Below are 16,385 nucleotides of genomic sequence, written 5' to 3'. Positions count from 1 at the left end.
TGACAAATAAAGATTATACAGAAAATAGACCTACTGTGGCTTTTATCATTATTAAACATGCCCGAAGAGAACGATTTGAAAATAAACAGATTCATAGGCCTAAGGGACCGATCGTTATTTACGGCAGGGGGGGGGAATGGGTGTTTTGGCAAAAATATCGACAACAAATTTCGCGTTCCCCCCTCGCGTCCGCAAAAAAAATTTCGCGTTCCCCTTGTTTTCCCAATTTTCTCCATTTAAAATTTAACAATCCCCCTCCTGGTTCAACTAAAATTTCAAGTTCCCCCCTCAAGACCACAAAAAATTTCGTGTTCCCCCTAAATTTACCCATTCCCCCCCTGCCATAAATAACGATCGCTCCCTAAATACATTGATACAGAATGTGTATTATGTATATGTAGCAATGTTGCCCAAAATATGACAAATTATATGTAGGGCCTAAGCCACTGAAAACGTATAAAAATATAAAAAAAAAAAAAAAATGTTATAAAAACAGTAAGCGTAGAAAGAAAGGTCCAAATAAATAAAAGTAAAGGCCTACGAAGTAAAGCCTAAGTGAGGGTAAAACACATCTTGCATAATAAGTACAACGTACTTATCCAACAATTTAACCTGCCCGTTTTGATCTTGACTTGCTTTTCACAGATTGCATTGTAAGGGCTCGGATAGCGACGTTTTTACGTATTTTGTTTGTGGCACCTAAGAGCAAATCAGATACATCCTTCTGATATCAAATAATTTAGATTTTTATTAAATTCGCGATACAATACACATTTTAAGGCAAATTATTAAAAATTGATATTTTTGAAATTTAACAGTCCTCAAAGTAAATTGTATAAATCTGACGATATGCAGTAAATAGTAGGAAGTTGGGTTGAACAGCCGTCAATCATATGAAAATTGTGACCTTCATTATTAAAGATATAGATTTTTTCCTCAAAACACTAAAAAATGTAGGTCTTTTTGGATATAAATGTTTAAGTTCTATATGAAAGGTCAAATTTTCAATTGAGTCGGCTTTTCATCCCAGCTACATAGGCCTATAGTTTAATTACATATCATTAGATTTATAAAGTTTACTTCGAGGACTGTTACATTTGGAAAAATATAAAAATTATGAAATTTTAATAATTTGTATTATATCGCGAATTTCACAAAATCAAAATTATTATTATTATTAGATATAGGGACAATCCTCGTATTCAGCATGCAATTCGATATGTCTGATGTGCTCTCAGGTCCCATGACAATATTGTGCAAATGTTGCTATCCGCTTCCTCAATTTATTGTATTAATGAAAATCATTTTCTTCTTGTTTTTCGTATCATTGTTTTGCATGAATGAAGTGATGATAACAATACCGCACTTTTCGCAAATACTTGCTTTTCAAAAGTGCAATTGATATTAACACTACATTCGTAAATGCCAGTACTTTTTCCCTGAAAGGTATTTGCTTTTCAGAGAAAAGAGAAGGGCATTTACGAATGGCGTGTTATTGTGATCATCGCTCCATTCGTGGAAAATAATGGAGCGGTAAAACAATAGCGCGACGTCATAGGTGTGTATTAATAGGATTTAAACTACAAGATTACAAGTCAATAAAACACGCATCACATAATGCGATATATATAATAATCACTAGTCTGATTTTATTTATTAAAATAAATTATATACAATTATTTCGTTATACGAAACCTTATTCAAATTATATCAAATTATTGACCCGGCGACTATTTGAAGATATTTAATTTGTTCTTTCTTTTTGCAATAAAAAATATATAAATTTACATAAAAATAGAATACACGTATAAAATATATGCACTTGATATTGTGATCTTTGGTGAAATAGTAGCTTTGTGTGCATATAATCGAATCTTCAATATGAAAGATATCAACATTATTTTCTAAACATTTTATATTTTTGAGCGATATAGTCAGCAGGGATAGCCGAATATTTTCATTCATAGGGGGGGGGGGCTACCGATTTCAAATGGTGAGTCCAGAATTTAATTCATATTTTGTCTACCCATTTCAAATGTTTGCCAGACAAAAATTAGACTTGATCAATTAGCAAGTTTTATATATATTATCTAAACCTATTAACTGATTTTATATTTGGGTGCATAATTAATAACAAACTTCAACGGGTGTAACGCTGCCGCTTTCGAGAGATGTACATCGCTTTTGAGTATAGATTGCTTCCCAACTTAAAATTAAATTATCTACTTGATATAATCGGATATATAGGCCTATACTTTATAGCTCATGAACGTATGGGCTACACTAGGCCTACTGATGTTCATTTTGATTGGTATATGCCTACTACCAATTATACTAATTAGCTCTCGGATAAATTAATACGCTGATTCCAGAGCATCTGTAACTTTCAAGCAATTTGCATTTGTGTGACTTTTGTACTTGACTTAACACGTCTTGTTAACCTGAGGGATTGGAACCAGTGATCACAGCCGACCACTCTAAAGTATCCAATTCTAGCTCTGCCTACGGTCGCCAATGTACCATCTACAGGTACCATCGGCCGGAACAGGGCTTTGAGGTACAGACCACACTGTGTCTCGCCAACAAACGGGGCAGCCCAAATAATGGCGCTGGGCCGATGTTGGAGACTGGTGAATCTGGGTATTTTGTTTTTGCTGCGATCTTGTTGCAGGATGTGCGATGTGCACCCCATGAGTGTCATGTTGATCGTTTACACTCCATGCAAGCAGTCAGTCAAGTAAATCCCATAGATGGACAGAGTGGAGCGTCACAGGAAACTTGCTTTTAAAATGCAGAATGCTTCAGGAAAAGCTTAGGAAAGTATCCGGTATCCCAGAGAGGCGTGTATTTCTTGAAGGTAGGGCCTAATTGGTTTGTTTCTTTAAAATAGTAACGGTTTTTGTTTGCTTCTTTTGTTTTTAGAAAAAAAAATTCGGATTGTTTCTTCCAAATCCTAAACCAGGGCTTGAACCAAATTAGTCCAGCCTATCGAGGTTTGGTTTGTTTGATAACGATCAAACTATATACATTGTAATAAATAATATCAGTTTTGGAATTTTGATTTCTTTCATAACAAGACAAATGCACAGGGCATTGTTCCATAATAAATTTTGAGTGTGTTAATTGCTCCAAGTTGTTCCTTTAGAAAACTATAAGATAATTCAATTTTCGAAAACTTGGTTCAACCAAATCTGAGTGCAAAATGGGTTAATCATCTCTATCGAATAATTGTTAACGTATACACCTTTTTACTGGTAAGTGGTACACCCGTTGCAACCTATGATAAAAAATATATGGCCAAATCTTATATCTGATTCATAAGTGTTATAAAAGACGCGAAAATACATATTCATTATGCCCCTGCTGACTATATCCCCTTTTGTGAGTGATGATTTCAATATCTATAACTCTTTCAATATGGATCTATGTATAGTTGAATTAAAGCCTCCATGACGGGCGTTCTTGGCGGTCCTGCGACGGGTCGCCAGAACATCAACCGTCTCCATTTGGATTTGCGATGTTTCTTTTGCTGAAAACAGAAGGTAAGAAAGAAGAACAAAATGTTAATCTCTAAGCTTATTATTATGAAATCATTTTTTTGTTATAATATTATTCACTTTTTAACAAATATTTTTGAACATATTGAATGTAGTTGAGCTGCAATTTGATTTAAAAAAAAATTATATGCTAATATTTCTAAATGTTGCAAGTATGGTGCTGATGCTTTTTAAAGCGTTATTGCGACCTGGTTGAAAAAAATAATTGACGGGCTTTATGTAAGTATTTTTTTAGTATCTTGTATAGGCCTAGATATGTTTTTCAAATTTCACAAGCTTTCATAGTGGTATTATGAAAAAGACCTATACGCATCAATAACTCCTAAAGTTCAAAGAAAACGAACATACGAGAATGCTTAAATTAAAAATTAAAAACTGGAAACAGAACACTCAGTAGGCCTTCTTGGTCCGATTGCTCAAAACTTGGTCAGGCTTTCTAAGCCAGCAGGCTATGGACCCATTTTATTGACTTATCTTTCTAGGTGATGTATGAAAACTATGATGTGCAAAGCACGACCAGTATATAGGCCTAGGACTAATTGGGCTTAAGCCTAGTGGCTTAAGAAGCCTGGCCACTAGCTATGCTTCGAGAAACTGGCCCCTGCAGTTTAACCGGGAGTTTAGCATTGTTGCAGCGAGTGTGGTTTTGTGTAAAACGATTTCATACAACAACGTTTTGATATTCACCTGGTGACGCCGCCAACACATCAGGTGGACGAGGATCACTTCACTGAAATCTTTCCTTCTTTGGATTTCTTTATCCAACATTTCCTCTCTGTGAAAATAATGACAAACGCGAAAATTAATATGGAAAATCCGAATGTGAACACAAAAAAGTAGGCCTACTGATATTTTCTGCATTACAAAGTAGAGATCACGACGGTTATTTCTGCGGTTTAGGCCACCTATGATATGCCTAAAAAGACGATCCAATAGTCGAAGTGGTAATGGTATAGCTAATGGTGAATCCACGTGGACACAAAACACATCAAAGATCAAAAATGATGCAAGAGGATAGGCCTATCTTCATCATGAACAACTGGAAAGAAAAAGGGCCAAGGTACACTCTAAATTTCAAGGATTTAAAATAAATCCCAAGGGACTGTTAGGCCTATTAGTTAGGGACCAATCAAGTGTTAGATTTAAAATTAAATCTTTAAGATTTAAAATTAAAATCTTTAAGATTTAAAATTCAAATCTTTAAGATTTAAAATTCAAATCTATAAGATTAATTCTAAATCTAAAATTGATTGGTCCCTAACTACAGTCTTAAGGATTTATTTTTAAATCCTTGTAATTTAGAGTGTACACCAACTTGACGTGGGGAAATATTTCTTATTCGAAAATAAAATTTGGAATGATTCTTTTCTCGCACTATTTCCAATTTCACGACAATGCAGTTTTTATATAATTTTCAGAAATCACCCCCCCCACACACACACCTAACACCAAATGGTATTATTATAATATTCCCCCGCTTCAAGATCACCATGTCTTTTTTTCGCCCCATAAATGAGTCAGAAGATACGAACTTGGGGAACCCGTCATCGATAGCTGCACATTACATTTCGCGGGTGGGAAGCCGGGAACAGGTGATGATTTTTCCCCTTTTATATAAAAACTTACGGCGTAAATTCGTCTTCCTCTGGTACGTCGAATTTGTACCCCAAGTAATTTCCATCTCGAATTCGCATAGAATTCGCCAAAGCAACTTTCAGAAATGACGACATTGTCACGAAAATAGTGAGCAATTTTTCGGTTCGTTATCAGGTTTGAGAAATAATTTTGTTTGTTGTTAGCAACCGTGCGGCGCATGCGTATTAGTTTATGCGCGATGGATAACTTGAACGCGTTTGAAACACCGCGCAACACGTCACAATGGTACGTCCTTAGGCGCGCAGCGTGCTACGCGCTCATGCATATTTTGCTGATCCCCGTGTCGCACATGTTGCTTTGACATGTTTCGCTTCAATTTAGAAGTTGAACATGTTTGCGAACAGAGCGGGCAAGCGAGAAGTGCTCTACTTGTATGCCATTGGTGTTGATTCGTTGTTGTGGCCTATTATAGGCCTACATTGTTTGATTAATTAATATTAGAAATATTGACTTATAATTTTGCTGTTGATTAATAGTATTGAATTTACTATAACTATCACCAAATAAATCGTAGGCTTTTAGCGTATGAGCATGCTCCCCTCAGATGGGGGTGTTTGGTACCAGTTTGGGAGGGGGGGGGGGAATTGCACTGCTAGTACCAGAGACTGTTGATAACTAAAAAAAAGGAAAGAAAAAAGTTACTGACGTTGGGAAGAAAAAATATTGGTGCCCCGTGTGAGGCTCGAACTCACGACCTTCAGATTATGAGACTGACGCGCTGCCGACTGCGCCAACGAGGCCCATGAGTTTCGTGAGAAAAAAATGTGTTATTAAAATAATATACTGTTTCAAATTTAATTTTGAAATCGAATGCGGATTTTAGTGAATAAAGCTTCCCACAACAAATAGTTATCTACAGCTGATATTGGCACTGCTAAAGAAGCTATCAGGCTCAGCTGATATTAAAGGCCAGAAGGCTTGAATCCAGATTTCTACTTCATCAACACCAGTATCAGCATAAGATCACTATTTCATCAATATCAGCAAAAGATGACTTCTTCATCAATATCAGCAGTAGATGGCTATTTTGCCAATGCCAATATCAGCAGTTGATGAGTTCTTCATGAACACCGCATAGATGACTACTTTATCAACAGCATTATCAGCAGATATTTCATCAATATTAATAGTAGATCATCTTCGTCATATATTCCAATTTCCAATGCTAGCAGCAGATGACTATTTCATCAATACTCATATCAGCTGTTAGAATGGTTGTTGATATCGATATTGATGAAGTAGCCATCTGCTGCTGATATTGGTATTGATTAAGTATAGCTATCTACTGCTGATATTGGTATTGATGAAATAGCTATCTACTGCTGATATTGGTATTGATGAAGTATCTATCTACTGGTGATATTGGTATTGATGAAGTAACTATGTACTGATGATATTGGTATTGATGAAGTAGCTATCTACTGCTGATATTGGAATTGATGAAGTAGCTATCTACTGCTGATATTGATTGGTATTGATGAAGTAGCTATCTACTGCTGATATTGGTATTGATGAAGTAATTTAGCTATCTATTACTGACATTGGTATTGATGAAATAGCTATCTACTGCTGATATTGGTATTGATGAAGTAGTTATATACTATAATGATGTATATTCATACGTAGCGGTAAACGTATGAATAGTTATACTACTGCTGATATTTATATACTGCTGATATAGCTATATACTGCTGATATTAATTGGTAGTGAAGAAGTAGCTATCTACTGCTGATATTGGTATTGATGAAGTATCTATCTACTGCTGATATTGGTATTGATGAAGTAGCCATGTACTGCTGATATTGGTATTGACGATGTACCCAGCAAACACAAAAACGTTTTAAAAACGTTTTTAATAAGTTATATTTTGGCTTTTGGTTTACATAAAAACATTTTAATAACATTAAAATGTCGGGTTATATAAAGGTCATGAAAACGTTTTAAAACGTTTTTATGAAAACACACTACAACAATATTTTAAAATGTTTTCAAAAATGTTATTGTAAACTATTTTTGCAAACATTTTTGCCAAATATTTTGTCAACACTTAAATAACATTATATTAAAACATTTGCACCCAGCAAACACAGAAATGTTTTTAAAATGTATTTTTCAAAACGTTTTAATAACATTTAAATGTCGGGTTATATAAAAGTCATGAAAACGTTTTTAAAACGTTATTGCAAATATTTTGGGCAAACATTTTTCGCAAAATATTTTTGCAACCCCAAAATAACATTCTGTGTAGAATGTTTTGTATCAAGTTTTCGGAATGTTTTTGGAATGTTATTAAAACGTTTTTATACCCTTTATATAACCCGACATTTAAACGTTTTCTGTAAAACATTTTTGTTTGCTGAGCAGTAGATTATCAAAAATTATTTTTAATGTTATGAAAACGTTTTATACCCATAATATACCCTTTATATAACCCGACATTTAAACGTTTTCTGACAACCTTTTATAACCTTTTGCGAATGATGTCGAAAACGTTTTGTGTTTGCTGGGTAGCTATCTACTGTTGATATTGGTATTGATGAAGCATCTATCTACTGCTGATATTGGCATTGATGAAGTAGCTATGTACTGATGATATTGGTATTGATGAAGTAGCTATCTACTGCTGATATTGGAATTGATGAAGTAGTTATCTACTGCTGATATCGCTATCTACTACTGGTATTGGTATTGATGAAGTAGCTATCTACTGCTGATATTGGTATTGATGAAGTAGCTATATACTGCTGATATTGATTGGTATTGATGAAGTAGCTATCTACTGCTGATATTGGTATTGATGAAGTAGTTATCTACTTCTGATATTGAAATTGGTGAAGTAGTTATCTACTGCTGATATTAAATATAAAATAATATACTGTTTCAAAGTTCATTTTGAAATCGAATGCGGATTTTAGTGAATAAAGCTTCCCACAACAAATATTTATCTACAGCTGATATTGGCACTGCTAAAGAAGCTATCAGGCTCAGCTGATATTAAAGGCCAGAAGGCTTGAATCCAGATTTCTACTTCATCAACACCAGTATCAGCATAAGATCACTATTTCATCAATATCAGCAAAAGATGACTTCTTCATCAATATCAATATCAATATCAATATCAGTAGATGGCTATTTTGCCAATGCCAATATCAGCAGTCGATGAGTTCTTCATGAACACCGCAATAGATGACTACTTTATCAACATCATTATCAGCAGATATTTAATCAATATTAATAGTAGATATCTTCGTCATATATTCCAATGCTAGCAGCAGATGACTATTTCATCAATACTCATATCAGCTGTTAGAATGGTTCTTCTTCCAACATATCTGTTGTTGATATTAATATTGATGAAGTAGCCATCTGCTGCTGATATTGGTATTGATGAAGTATAGCTATCTACTGCTGATATTGGTATTGATGAAGTAGCTATCTACTGCTGATATTGGTATTGATGAATATAGCTATCTACTGCTGATATTGGTATTGATGAAGTAACTATGTACTGATGATATTGGTATTGATGAAGTAGCCATCTGCTGCTGATATTGGTATTGATGAAGTATAGCTATCTACTGCTGATATTGGTATTGATGAAGTAGCTATCTACTGCTGATATTGGTATTGATGAATATAGCTATCTACTGCTGATATTGATTGGTATTGATGAAGTAGCTGTCTACTGCTGATATTGGTATTGATGAAGTAATTTAGCTATCTATTACTGACATTGGTATTGATATGAAGTATCTATCTACTGCTGATATTGGTATTGATGAAGTAGTTATCTACTGCTGATATAGCTATCTACTGCTGATATTGATTGGTATTGATGAAGTATCTATCTACTGCTGATATTGATTGGTATTGATGAAGTAGCTGTCTACTGCTGATATTGGTATTGATGAAGTAATTTAGCTATCTATTACTGACATTGGTATTGATGAAGTATCTATCTACTGCTGATATTGGTATTGATGAAGTAGTTATCTACTGCTGATATAGCTATCTACTGCTGATATTGATTGGTAGTGATGAAGTAGCTATCTACTGCTGATATTGGTATTGATGAAGTAGTTATGTACTGGTGATATTGGTATTGATGAAGTAACCATCTGCTGCTGATATTGGTATTGATGAAGTAGCTATCTACTGCTGATATTGGTATTGATGAAGTATCTATCTACTGCTGATATTGATTGGTATTGATGAAGTAGCTGTCTACTGCTGATATTGGTATTGATGAAGTAATTTAGCTATCTATTACTGACATTGGTATTGATGAAGTAGCTATCTACTGCTGATATTGGAATTGATGAAGTAGCTATCTACTGCTGATATTGATTGGTACCCAGCAAACACAAAACGTTTTGGACATCATTCGCAAAAGGTTATAAAAGGTTGTCAGAAAACGTTTAAATGTCGGGTTATATAAAGGGTACATTAATGGTATAAAACGTTTTCATAACATTAAATAACATTTGTTGGTAATTTACTGCACAGCAAACACAAATGTTTTACAGAAAACATTTAAATGTCGGGTTATATAAAGGGTATAAAAACGTTTTAATAACATTCCAAAAACATTTTTGAAAACTTGGTACAAATCATTCTAAACAGAATGTTATTTTGGGGTTGAAAACATATTTTGCAAAAAATGTTTGCCCAAAATATTTACAATAACGTTTTTAAAATGTTTTCACGACCTTTTTATAACCCGACATTTAAATGTTATTAAAACGTTTTGTACAAAACATTTTAAGAACATTTCTGTGTTTGCTGGGTGCAAATATGTGAACATAATGTTATTTAAGTGTTGACAAAATGTTGGCCAAAAATGTTTGCAAAAATAGTTTACAATGACATTTCGAAAATATTTTTAAAATATTGTTGCAGTGTGTTTTCATACAAAACGTTTTAACGATTTTATGACCTTTATATAACCCGACATTTTAATGTTATTAAAACGTTCTTACCTAAACCAAAACCCAAAATATAACTTATTTAAAACGTTTTAAAAACGTTTTTGTGTTTGCTGGGTAGTGATGAAGTAGCTATCTACTGCTGATATTGGTATTGATGAAGTAGTTATGTACTGCTGATATTGGTATTGATGAAGTAATTTAGCTATCTATTACTGACATTGGTATTGATGAAGTAGCTATCTACTGCTGATATTGGAATTGATGAAGTAGCTATCTACTGCTGATATTGATTGGTATTGATGAAGTAACTATCTACTGCTGATATTGGTATTGATGAAGTAGCTATCTACTGCTGATATTGATTGGTATTGATGAAGTAGCTGTCTACTGCTGATGTTGGTATTGATGAAGTAATTTAGCTATCTATTACTGACATTGGTATTGATGAAGTAGCTATCTACTGCTGATATTGGTATTGATGAAGTAGTTATCTATTGCTGATATAGCTATCTACTGCTGATATTGATTGGTAGTGATGAAGTAGCTATCTACTGCTGATATTGGTATTGATGAAGTATCTATCTACTGCTGATATTGGTATTGATGAATATAGCTATCTACTGCTGATATTGGTATTGATGAAGTAACTATGTACTGATGATATTGGTATTGATGAAGTAGCCATCTGCTGCTGATATTGGTATTGATGAAGTATAGCTATCTACTGCTGATATTGGTATTGATGAAGTAGCTATCTACTGCTGATATTGGTATTGATGAATATAGCTATCTACTGCTGATATTGGTATTGATGAAATAGCTATCTACTGCTGATATTGGTATTGATGAAGTATCTATCTACTGCTGATATTGATTGGTATTGATGAAGTAGCTGTCTACTGCTTGGGTTTAGGAGTAAACACTCCTGTGAAAGTCAGTTAATTCTCACCATTAATGACCTTGCCCTTGGCCTCAATAAAAATTCTCAAATTGACCTTGCCATAATGGATTTCTCTAAAGCTTTCGACAGCGTCCCCCACAACCGTCTTTTATCTAAACTTCAATTGTATGGTATTCATAACAAAACTCACAGTTGGATTAACAACTTCCTCACGCACCGTGTCCAGAGGGTCGTCGTCGGTGGTGAGCACTCGACCTGGGCTGACGTTGTTTCGGGCGTCCCTCAAGGCACGGTGCTGGGGCCGTTGTTATTCCTCGTTTACATAAATGATTTGCCTGAAAAATTAAACTCGTCTGTCCGTCTGTTCGCAGACGATTGTGTTTTATACCATGAAATACAAAATGATTTTGATGCAAAGGAGCTTCAAGAAGACCTTAATACATTGGTCGAATGGGAGAAAAAATGGCAATTATGTTTCAATCCCTCAAAGTGTTTCATAATGAGACTCACACACTCCAGAAACCCGAAGCACTTTGAATACAAACTGGGTGACTCTGTTTTAAATGAAACGGATGGCCACCCCTATTTAGGTGTCTTCATTACCAGTAAGCTCAACTGGAAAAACCATATTCAACAGATATCAGCAAAGGCAAACCGGACATTGGGTTTCATCAAGAGAAATTTTTATTCATGTCCTAAATCCACCAAGGAAGCTGCTTACAGATCCCTCGTTAGACCACTTCTAGAATATTCATCGGCTGCATAGGATCCCCATACCAAAGATTCTATAAACCAGATTGAAATGATACAGAAAAGAGCTGCTCGCTTTGTCTTCAATGGCTACACATCTCGCACCCCAGGAACAGTTACAAATATGTTGAAAACCCTTGAATGGGACTCGCTGGAGAACAGAAGAACCTCTCGCAGATTAACCATCCTGCAGCAATCTCGCCTAGGCCACTTATCCCTGCCAACTGGAACACTACTACAGCCCGTCCAACGTCAATCACGGCATCTTCACTGCAACGCCTACACAACAATCACCACCAGCAAAGACTGCTTGAAATTTTCATTTTTTCCCCGAACAATTATTAACTGGAACAATTAACCTGAACAAATAACCCAAATAGAAGACATACCACAGTTTAAAGAAGCTGTAGCCAACCACATCAAAGAGCAACATCAAGACTAACCAAGCACACCGCACGCACATTCCCTGACCGTCTGACTCCAGGAGGAGTGTTGGCCAGTACTAAATCAAGATCAAGATCAAGGTTATTTTTCACACAGCGACTTTAACTAAGCATATCCCCATACTTTTAACGTAGGCTATTTGTAGAGGTCACGCGTCAATGGGAAAGAGCACTGTGTATTATGTATAGGAAAACGGACAGTAACTGCAGTATGATCAATACCAGCTGAGCCTTGTATATAGCTTTTTCAGCAGTACCAATATCAGCTGTAGATAAATACGTGTTGTGGGAAGCTTTTTTCACTAAAATCCGCACTGGATTTCAAATTAAATTTGAAATAGACAAAAAGTATATTGTATTAATAACACATTTTCTCTACCGAAACTCATGGGCCTCGTTGGCGCAGTCGGCAGCGCGTCAGTCTCATAATCTGAAGGTCGTGAGTTCGAGCCTCACACGGGGCACCAAAGTTTTTTCTTCCCTACGTCAGTAACCTTTTTCTGTTTTTAATTATATTTTTTTTATTCTAATCAGAAAACTTCAGGAATATATTTCTTTTCTCATCCCTATTTCATTAATTTCGTTTCTGTTTTACTTACAATCATGATTCATGAAACTTCAATGGAGTAGGCTAAGGTGGGCGAGTCACAAAAATATGGGGGGGTCTGGGGTAGCCCGGGAACCGGGGGAACATGCCCCCTAACATTTTCTGGAATAAAATGGGGATGGCAAAGGGTAAATTATCCTTAAAATTGAACTACTGGGACTAAACATTCAAATGGTGACGGACATTTTGCTTTGACTCCTCACACTAAAATACTGGCTATATATACGCTACTCGACAAGGGGATTCAAATATAGGATTTAAACTACAAGATTACAAGTCAATAAAACACGCATCACATAATGCGATATATATAATAATCACTGATTTTATTTATTAAAATAAATTATATACAATTATTTCGTTATACGAAACCTTATTCAATATCAAATTTGTCATTGACCCGGCGACTATTTGAAGATATTTAATTTGTTCTTTCTTTTTGCAATATAAAAATATATAAAGTTTAATTACATAAAAATAGAATACACGTATAAAATATATCCACTTGATATTGTGATCTTTTGTAGCTTTGTGTGCATATAATCGAATCTTCAATATGAAAGATATATCAACATTATTTTCTAAACATTTTACAGTATTTTTGAGCGATATAGTCAGCAGGGATAGCCGAATATTTTCATTCATAGGGGGCCTACCGATTTCAAATGGTGAGTCCAGAATTTGATTCATATTTTGTCTACCCATTTCAAATGTTTGCCAGACAAAAATTAGACTTGATCAATTAGCAAGTTTTATATATATTATCTAAACCTATTAACTGATTTTATATCTGGGTGCATAATTAATAACAAACTTCAACGGGTGTAGGCTAACGCTGCCGCTTTCGAGAGATGTAGGCCTACATCGCTTTTGAGTATAGATTGCTTCCCAACTTAAAATTAAATTATCTACTTGATATAATCGGATATAGGCCTATACTTTATAGCTCATGAACGTATGGGCTACACTAGGCCAACTGATGTTCATTTTGATTGGTATATGCCTACTACCAATTATACTAATTAGCTCTCGGATAAATTAATAAGCTGATTCCAGAGCATCTGTAACTTTCAAGCAATTTGCATTTGTGTGACTTTTGTACTTGACTTATATAACACGTCTTGTTAACCTGAGGGATTGGAACCAGTGATCACAGCCGACCACTCTAAAGAATCCAATTCTAGCTCTGCCTACGGTCGCCAATGTACCATCTACAGGTACCATCGGCCCGGGGGGGGGGCACTTCAATTTGAAATGGATATAGGTGTAGGGCTGGCGCTTTCGCACTAAGGGGCATTCGGTGAGAGCAACATGTAAAAAATATGGGGTCATTGGGTGAGAGCATGATTTTTGGCATTCGGTGAGAGCAAAATGTAAAAAATATGGGGTCATTGGGTGAGAACATGACCTTTTTTTAAATGGAATCTTTGGGTGAGAACCAAAACAGCGCCACAAAAACCTCGAAAATCGAATTTCTAGTTCTAAATGGCTTCAAATTTCTTTATTTTTTCAAAATAAATAACAAAATCAGTGATAAATGAAAGTTGCTGTTCAAATTGAACTTGTAAGGGTCTTTGGGTGACAGAGCAAATGGAAAAATAGGGGGTCTTCGGGTGACAGCGCGCGTTGCGAGCATGTGTTCAGAAAAAAATATGGGGTCTTTGGGTGACAGCGATGCTGAAAAGGGGTCTTAACAGCCCTACATACGCGTCACCTCCAAAGTTGGAGTGCCCCCCGGGACCATCGGCCGGAACAGGGCTTTGAGGTACAGACCACACTGTGTCTCGCCAACAAACGGGGCAGCCCAAATAATGGCGCTGGGCAGATGTTGGAGACTGGTGAATCTGGGTATTTTGTATTGCTGCGATCTTGTTGCAGGATGTGCGATGTGCACCCCATGAATGTCATGTTGATCGTTTACACTCCATGCAAGCAGTCAGTCAAGTAAATCCCATAGATGGACAGAGAGGGGCGTCACAGGAAACTTGCTTTTAAAATGCAGAATGCTTCAGGAAAAGCTTAGGAAAGTATCCCAGAGAGACGTGTAGGCCTATTTCTTGAAGGTAGGGCCTAATTGGTTTGTTTCTTTAAAATAGTGACGGTTTTGGTTTGCTTCTTTTGTTTTTAGAAAAAAAATATTTCGGATTGTTTCTTCCAAATCCTAAACCAGGGCTTGAACCAAATTAGTCCAGCCTATTGAAGTATATCAAACTATTATATACAGTATGAAAGCTGTAAGTCGTTTCATTGTAATAAATAATATCAGTTTTGGAATTTTGATTTCTTTCATAACAAGACAAATGCACAGGGCATTATTCCATAATACATTTTGAGTGTGTTAATTGCTCCAAGTTGTTCCTTTAGAAAACTATAAAATAATTCAATTTTCGAAAACTTGGTTCAACCAAATCTAAGTTCAAAATGGGTTAATCATCTCTATCGAATAATTGTTAACGTATACACCTTTTTACTGGCAAGTGGTACACCCGTTGCAACCTATGATATTAATGTTGATAAAAATATATATGACCAATTCTTATATCTTATTCATAAGTGTTATAAAAGACGCGAAAACACATTCATTATGCTCCTGCTGACTATATCCCCTTTTGTGAGTGATGATTTCAATATCTATAACTCTTTCAATATGGATCTATGTATAGTTGAATCAAAGCCTCCATGACGGGCGTTCTTGGCGGTCCTGCGACGGGTCGCCAGAACATCAACCGTCTCCATTTGAATTTGCGATGTTTCTTTTGCTGAAAACAGAAGGTAAGAAAGAAGAACAAAATGTTAATCTCTAATATTTTTTATGAAATCATTTTTTTAAATAATATTATTCACTTTTTAACAAACATTTTTTAACATATTGAATGTAGTTGAGCTGCAATTTGATTTTTTTAATTCTATGCTAATATATCTAAATATTGCAAGTATGGTGCTGATGCTTTTTTAAAGCGTTATTGCGACCTGGTTGAAAACAAATAATTGATGAGCTTTATGTAAGTATTTTTTTGGTATCTTGTATAGGCCTATACACCAATCCGACTTCGCCATTACTGCGGTGTCCCCGATGTAAAACTGCGGTGTCCCGAGGTCGGGGGTTCCACCTTCCACCCATTATTTATTGCGTGCTACACAGAATTGTATCCGGGAATTGTACACAACAGTGATAGGTCTGTCACACTACACCGAATAGGTCTTCCGTACAAGAAACGGATGGCATTTTAGTAAATCCGTTGTGGTTCGTCAATGATCGTTTTATGTTCTTTTTATGTCCTGCTATCATCCGCCAAATGCGTTTCGTGTTAGGTGATGTTCGTTAAGTCCGTCGGCAAGTTTGTGCATGCACAAAACTTGAAGCGGACCGAATACACATGTTCGGTATTTATCCGATGTGTGTTCGTATGGTGCTGCATATTGCCGGAGTTTGTTCGCTCTCCTTTCGTTCATGTTCGTTCTTTGTTAGTTGCACTCGGCCCGTGTTCGTTGCAAATACGTTCCTGTGAGGCCTACACCACCGGATAGCATATTTTTGCATT

At 35.6% G+C, this 16,385-nt stretch overlaps 2 non-coding genes across 2 annotated transcripts; one reads left to right on the top strand and one right to left on the bottom strand.

Annotated features, from left to right (window-relative positions):
• Positions 1-5,880: 5,880 nt before the first annotated feature.
• Positions 5,881-5,953, bottom strand: Trnam-cau (transfer RNA methionine (anticodon CAU)). The gene has a single exon. It is a non-coding gene; the product is annotated as a tRNA-Met (tRNA).
• Positions 5,954-12,627: 6,674 nt separating this feature from the next.
• Trnam-cau (transfer RNA methionine (anticodon CAU)) lies at positions 12,628-12,700 on the top strand. The gene has a single exon. It is a non-coding gene; the product is annotated as a tRNA-Met (tRNA).
• The last annotated feature ends 3,685 nt before the right edge of the window (positions 12,701-16,385 follow it).

The sequence above is a fragment of the Amphiura filiformis genome, chromosome 8, assembly GCF_039555335.1.
Source record: "Amphiura filiformis chromosome 8, Afil_fr2py, whole genome shotgun sequence".
NCBI classification, from domain to species: Eukaryota; Metazoa; Echinodermata; class Ophiuroidea; order Amphilepidida; family Amphiuridae; genus Amphiura; species Amphiura filiformis.
Note: the sequence above shows the minus strand (reverse complement) of the source record. Positions and strands in the feature narration are given on the sequence as shown.